The following is a 6,790-nucleotide window of genomic DNA, read 5'->3' as shown; positions in this document are numbered from 1 at the left end:
GTTACGGCTTCACTCACTACCAAGGTATGGCGTCGAAGCGAGTATGCGCAAGTTCTAGTGGCGTCCTCAGCATAGGGCTATAAAGCGTCAGGCAGCTTGACAATATGATAGTAACTAACTCTCACCACTTTGATCACCCGACAATGTGGAATTGATCTTCCATATAGGAACTTCTAATTTTTATGAATAAGTTAGCAACGAATAAGATTTAAGAGAAATTTTAGTCGTCAAACAACCGTGCCCTCGCGACATGGTGCCTAAGTCGTATCTATTGTCTATCAATGCTCAATAGATGAGTCACTTTTTAAAAGTTATGATGAACGTATATGAGGTTTAACTAAAAAATTCTACTAATTTATTTAACAGAGTCACTATCTAGCTCGATGCGTTTCGTCCAACATATATGCGATGTACGTAAAAAATGTCGGTATTGTCGATATACGCCTTCTTAGTGCACATTACCTATTTATTTTCCTAGACTGAAGACAACTCCTTTCGCATTCTAAAAAGCAGTTTAGAAAAACTTCTCTATCGAAACATTATAACTAACTGACTTTCTAAGCTGTTCACTGCACTTTTGAAGTGCAAACTTCATTGGAAAACGAACATAGTTGAGCACATCGAAGTTTTACAAGCGGCTAATCATGTGCGGCAAGAGTTTTCGGAATATTTGGTTATTATTATTCAAAGCAGTACTGAAGCCACGATACGAGACATCATTGGCGCAAGACATCACTCCCTCAAACGAACAAAATTCTAGCGGTACAAACGCCGCTTTATGCATACACGTTGATCCATTGTACAATGAACGATAGTCTGTTTACGATTTCTGCAGTTACATATGGTTTAGACTAGTTATATAAGCCGGTCTGTCTGCAGATTTTCATCGTCGACTGCCGTTTTCCAATGTTCAGATTGATATTCATCTTCGAGACTTCTATGGCCCAGTTTAGATTCGTATCCTTAAAGCTAAAATTAGTTTCAATATTTAACAAATCATTAGCGAAAAGCAAAAAAAATCCTTCTCGCCCGTTCTATAGTATATGCCACAACGCAAAAGCAGTCAGAGAGATCGCTTGCAACAAGAGGGTCTCTGCTACAGTCGCATGACCGGTGGCCCGGGCGGCTAACAGTTGAAGCAGCGCCGGCTACAAGGAAAAAGGACAGCCCGCCTTAGCGCCGTGCAGCGCCTCATCTCACTGATAGGAAGTCCTTACTTCGTCTGCTTTACACTGGTAGATCTATGGCATTAGATTTAGCCTCCACTGTCAGGACGCCTCGTCGCGCTACGTCAGTTCACTCTGGCGTAATGGTCGTGCGGTAAATCCTTCCGAATCTATCTATTGTAAATATACTTTCTTTGTTTACATTCGACCCTTCGCACACGGAACAACAACAACAACAACACGAAGATGAACGACATCTGCCGCAGCGTGTATCTCCGTCTACTTGTCATTGCTCGTTGCTTGATAATCGTCGGTAATAAAACGCCATTACCTGCAATGATACAGAAAAAAAAGTAATTTATTTGCGGGCTGAATCATTTTGTTAATAGCAAATGCTTTAATTATGAATTTTGTGAAAAAGCTTATTTTCGCTCGGAAACTTGGTTTTAAGGGAAAAATTGGTTGAATTAAGGTGTTTATGAAAGACCTTGATAGTCGAACTATTTTGGAGTATTAAAAACAGTTGTTAATGCAGTGCCTAAGTGATTGAATGCTCTAGCCAGTTGGAGAATTTTTTGTTCGTGGAGAGCTATTCATGTTTCTTGGCGGGGAGTAAATTGTAATAAATTGTCCAACGTTGAAGAAATTACCGTTAAAGGCTAAGCCATTGTAGCATTGCGTGTTCGATGCCCCCCGCCGGACTAACGTTTGTACGCTGTATGATGGAAGGTTGAAGGTAGATTGATAAAAGTGTGATATAATATTTCTAACAGATTACTGTCACTAGGATGTTCTAATTGCCATGGAAAAGTTCTCGTGATGCAGGTACCTTGTGCACTATCACCGTAACAGAAGAAGTCCTTGTTTATCCATGATCTGCATTAGACTGTAGTTTAGGGCGTTACAAAAACGGATACACTGGTCCTTTTTTTGTAGTAATTGGTAGCAGTTACTTAAACTTACTGCAAATATCTATTTTACTACGTAATCGGACGAACCCTAATAAAGATGGCAAATTTTTGTTTTAAATGAACATTATCAAGTTATAAGACAAGAACAAACCCTAATGAGAATCTTCCAAACATGTAAATTGGACAGAGGGGTCGCAGAGAATACTCTACCCCTACGGTAGTGAACGTCTTATCTTTTATTTACGTCTACGCTAAACTACTGACGACGCTGGATGATTTCGAAGTTTGAACCAATAACCCACAGTTATCAACCTTTAGTAATTTCAATAGAGTCTTCTGCAATCTATATATTATATGTGTAAATAAGAACAGGAGTTATAATAATCCGACTTTTTTCGGACACCTTGTATATTATGCGGCATTTGGATTTTGGTATCACTAGTGAATATTTATTCTTCACGATTTTTGGACCCTGGTAGAACTGTAAACGACACTTGCGCTATGACCAAGCGCGGTATCGGAGGAGAGATTTTCAGAGAACACCGCCTTTGAAAAGTGTAGATTTGAATCTAGAGGATATGTGTGGTACATATCCTGATATATAGATATGATTCGCCCTATGGTTGACAATGATCATAGCAGTCACGATCACGTCGTGATGATCATTTCAACAAACGCTATAAACATATACTTTTTATAGTCACAAGAATATCTCTATGTGATGATCGTAACCAGGATGGTGGCAATACGAAGCCATAAGATGATGGTTGTAAATAACATTCATCGAAACGGAAGCTGGGTCGAATCGCTTGGGTTAATTGTTATTAGATCGCTAGGAATTTTTATTTTCTTTGAGAAAGCCATAAACACGTGATATTTCAATAAATCATCAGAGCATTTTTCTCCTAACATGATTGTTAAAGCTTGGTTTAGTGATGATTATGCCATAAAGGTAGTGCAAATGACAATGAAGAATTCCTATAATGAACTTATCGTGCGACGTACACGAGCGCTGAGTGTTGCGCATCTACACGGTGCACTGATTGAGCAATGTTCGTGATGTCTCAACGGTGGTCAAATTTTGAAGGTCGAACGTTAATTCAAATTTACATTATCCAACAAATCGACCAAGAGCCCCATTCATGTTTAGTAAAAGTGGCAGTACGGAACTCGCACATCTATGTGTTCTGTATCAAATTTTTAATGTAGCTCTAAACGCGACGCTCGCTATAACCCCTGATAAACTTCGTTTGAATGTCACAGCCTCGCGAGTGACCTCGTTATCGCGAACACCGTTTCACAGATATTTTTACCGGAATGATACGTAAACACATGCCCACAGATGACCAATCATAATCATAATAGATAATGAAAATTAGGACTCTACGCTGTGCTTTTTTTTGCCCTATCTATATCCCTGCTTCTTTCTACTGTACGTAACCTTGCACTAATTTCAAGGGCAGACCGTATCCAGGTTGATGGAAGCGTTAACAGTGCTTTACAAGCTTTATGGGTTTACTGTCGCATCGAACATAACGAATAATGCATATCCTTCTATGATCCACAAACCAACTAGCAATCCGTAAACGAATGCGTGCCACCAAAACTCGCATATAGGTGACACGAATTCGGTGAAACAAGAAGGTACCGCCAGTATGATTATTTCACGACTTATTCGGCCGTATGTAAATGGCCGCCATTAAAAAAGGAGATTGCTGCAACGGCCACCGTCGTTGTTCTCTCGTTTGCTGTCGTCCGATTGTGGTCCACTGCCAGCTGCATCACGAGATGAGGCTAGCTGCCCGCAGCAGGGATACAAAAAGATTGGGCGAGAGAGAAAAGGAGAGAGAGCTAAAGATAGGAAGAAACACAAGCAGGAAATCCTCATTAGGGACAGAGGCATTACGACGGCTTGATGTGACAATAAAATAATACTGACGCCCGTTTGCTCGAGCTGTTGAGTTTTTATCTACGAATATAGACATCTATAATAAGTGCGAGGCGTTGAGCTCTCGAAGGGCTGCGGGTCACTATTATCAGGCTAAGGTGTGCGGCCGGTCCTGCAACAAGCGTCTGTTTCAGTGAAGCCGCTGACCCATTCGAGACACTGGATACCTAGTACCAAGCATCGCGGCATGAGTCTATAGTCCAGTCCGTGAGTCAGGCTATTGGAACTGAGAGCAAAGTCTTGTGATAACGGCAGCCGTTTGCGATACAGTACAGCAGCAGCAGTAGCAAAAAGTAAATTTCTACAGGTAGAGATCCGACTGTAGTGTTATTATTACTACGCATATGGAAACAACTGGCCTCGCGTGCATAGGAAGTTCGTTAAGGGTACGAATCAAAACAGGGGTATTTCGCAGTGGACTATGCAAATCCAACTTCCAATGAGTAAAAGTAAACGGGAACAGAGCGGCCGAGGAAGGGTTGCATACTATCAATTCAATAATGTCTTGTGTATGATTTGATCCGAATCATATACTACAAAGTAATTTGCCTGCTAGGATTTTTCGTTGTACTTGCTTGCTTATATCCAATGCTCCTACCACTTTGTGAAAAGATAACTAGAAACCGGCGTATATAGACAAACATGTGGGGCGTAACCTGGGAAGTGATAGATCTCAAGTATCTCACTCCAGAGGTAACAGGAGCAAATATCAGTTCGATCTTGAATATTCGATGAGAAATGTAATCTCGCAAAGACTGAGCCGTATCAGCAATAAAAAAAGGATTTCTGTAGTGTTGTCTCCGAACAGCCTAGATTGAACGCGAAGTGTTTCGTCCCACAGGCATACTCAGTCTTGGTTTCGTGAATTCCTGAAAAGATCAGGAACTAATTGCTTTTCTTCACACGGCAAATATCGTTTGGGCATTGCTCCTGCACGATTGATATATTTACTTCATCTGCGGGGGTTTGTTTGAAATACGGGGATCTCCATCGCAATTGTAGACACACTTGAATCCCCTGAATATTCATATAAAAATAGAGTCCTGTGATGGTTGATCCACACTGAAAAAGTAGGCGCCTAGATAAAAAAAAATGTGTGCTGCTACTAGTGTTTAGCAGTATGACATAATTGGTGCTAAATTTCTCGCTAGACGATAAATAAGAGTGGTAGTTTTAATAGGGTACAGGTATGTTGGCTGGAATGGACCACAAGTAACTGTGCAGAGTAACCAGAATCTGAAATAAAGTCTGGTTGGATTCTCGTCTTTCCTTAACTATGAACCGTATACGTAGATCGTTGACGTCCTTGCAACTTAGCTGTTCTAAAGAGGGCATTACGAACAACAACTCTATTTATTCAAACGCTTCCACGTATAGAGCTTCAGTTTTTAATAATTTGCTATCATTTAAAAATTACTTAAAGTATTAAGCAAATCTTATTATCAAGTTTGCAACTCGAAACAAATGGGTCCTGTTATTCCTATCTTTGCTTGAAATCTAAGCTACATATTTTAATGTTGAAAAAGGGAGGTTCAATAGATTTACTAAAAGTATACTATTTTTCAAATTACGTGCTGTACAAACCCATTCGGTTCATTTAAAATTTTTCATCATAGTTATACTGTTGATAGGCAGACTATTAGCCATTGTTAACCCTAACTCGTCTATGGTAATATCACAGTTTGTTTTGTGTGGGAAACTTGTTTTGCTGACACACTGAAGCACAATCGCCTGTTCCTTTAAGTAGACGATGTTGCACGATGCTAAATACTTTTTACTACTATACTTTTAAATACTTTTTTAAATACACAAAACGAGTCCATTGTTTTCACCTTAATCGAGGGCCGTTTTTCTGACCGCATCGGCTAGGCGGTTCCTTCATTACCTTCTTTTCCTAAAAACCAGTATCGTGCAGGCGAAATAAGAACCGTCCAAAACACCGATTTGTCTTAGATTCAAATGTTTCGTGCATCTCTTTAGCAAGGCCGCTTATCGGATTGCTGCAATGGCTAAGGCGCATTGGCCATGCCGCGGATCTGAGTCTGAGCCGCATCATGAATGGTTACCACAGGTTCTCGTCAGAGACTTACACGACTCGTTGCCTTCAGCCATTACAAGCTCATCGGGCCAACGTCTGCGATACCAGTCGATTATTTGCCGACACATCCTTCCTCAATGGCTAGGTCACAGCAGTCGACCAAAAGCATCTCTTGGTAATTTGAAGCTGAATACGACAGGACGAAGGAATTTCCGTAATCACGTAGTAATAGTTTTTTTTTAGAGAAAACCAGGAATGCATGATATAGCAATATTGTAGAATGTAAATTGTCTTCCCTTCAGATTGAAGAGGAGATTTTTGGGTGCTGCAAATTCAATTACCTTCGTTACTTCGTTCGTCTTTGTCGGTTCATGAACAATATGGAGGGGAAACATGTCCGCGGCTGGATCTGTAAATATAAGAGATATCTAGGATCAGAGCCAGCCAACTTGCTAGGATTAGTTGACACTAGCTGTGAATATGGCTAAACTAGAAGCAACAATCGGTACGCATCAGTACATTTCAATGTTTGTTACTCTACTGACTACCGTCGCAATTTGGAACGTGGATCGTGTGAAATAATCTAGAACGGCAAATTGTGTCTCTAAAATGTTCAACTAACGTATTAGCTTTTTTCTGAAGCAGCAAAAAAGCCTCAAAAGCAGAAGTCGCAGTTCTGCTTTTTTAGACTTTATTTATTCAATGTATACTTTTTTTTGTAATAATA

General features: G+C 40.2%; 1 long non-coding RNA gene across 3 annotated transcripts; it reads right to left on the bottom strand.

Moving 5' to 3' along the window:
- Positions 1-327: 327 nt before the first annotated feature.
- Positions 328-4,000, bottom strand: LOC147755001 (uncharacterized). Of its 3 annotated transcripts, none has more exons than XR_015316142.1 (2): positions 1,654-4,000; positions 328-1,497 (listed from the first exon to the last, which is right to left on the bottom strand). It is a non-coding gene; the product is annotated as an uncharacterized LOC147755001 (long non-coding RNA). The 3 variants fall into 3 exon arrangements; XR_015316140.1 differs by having other exon boundaries at positions 1,817-4,000; XR_015316141.1 differs by having other exon boundaries at positions 1,996-4,000.
- Between the last annotated feature and the right edge of the window lie 2,790 nt (positions 4,001-6,790).

This window comes from Varroa destructor, unplaced genomic scaffold, assembly GCF_002443255.2.
Source record: "Varroa destructor unplaced genomic scaffold, Vdes_3.0 BEIS01000006.1, whole genome shotgun sequence".
Taxonomy (NCBI): domain Eukaryota; kingdom Metazoa; phylum Arthropoda; class Arachnida; order Mesostigmata; family Varroidae; genus Varroa; species Varroa destructor.
This window is presented reverse-complemented; position numbering and strand designations above follow the sequence as displayed.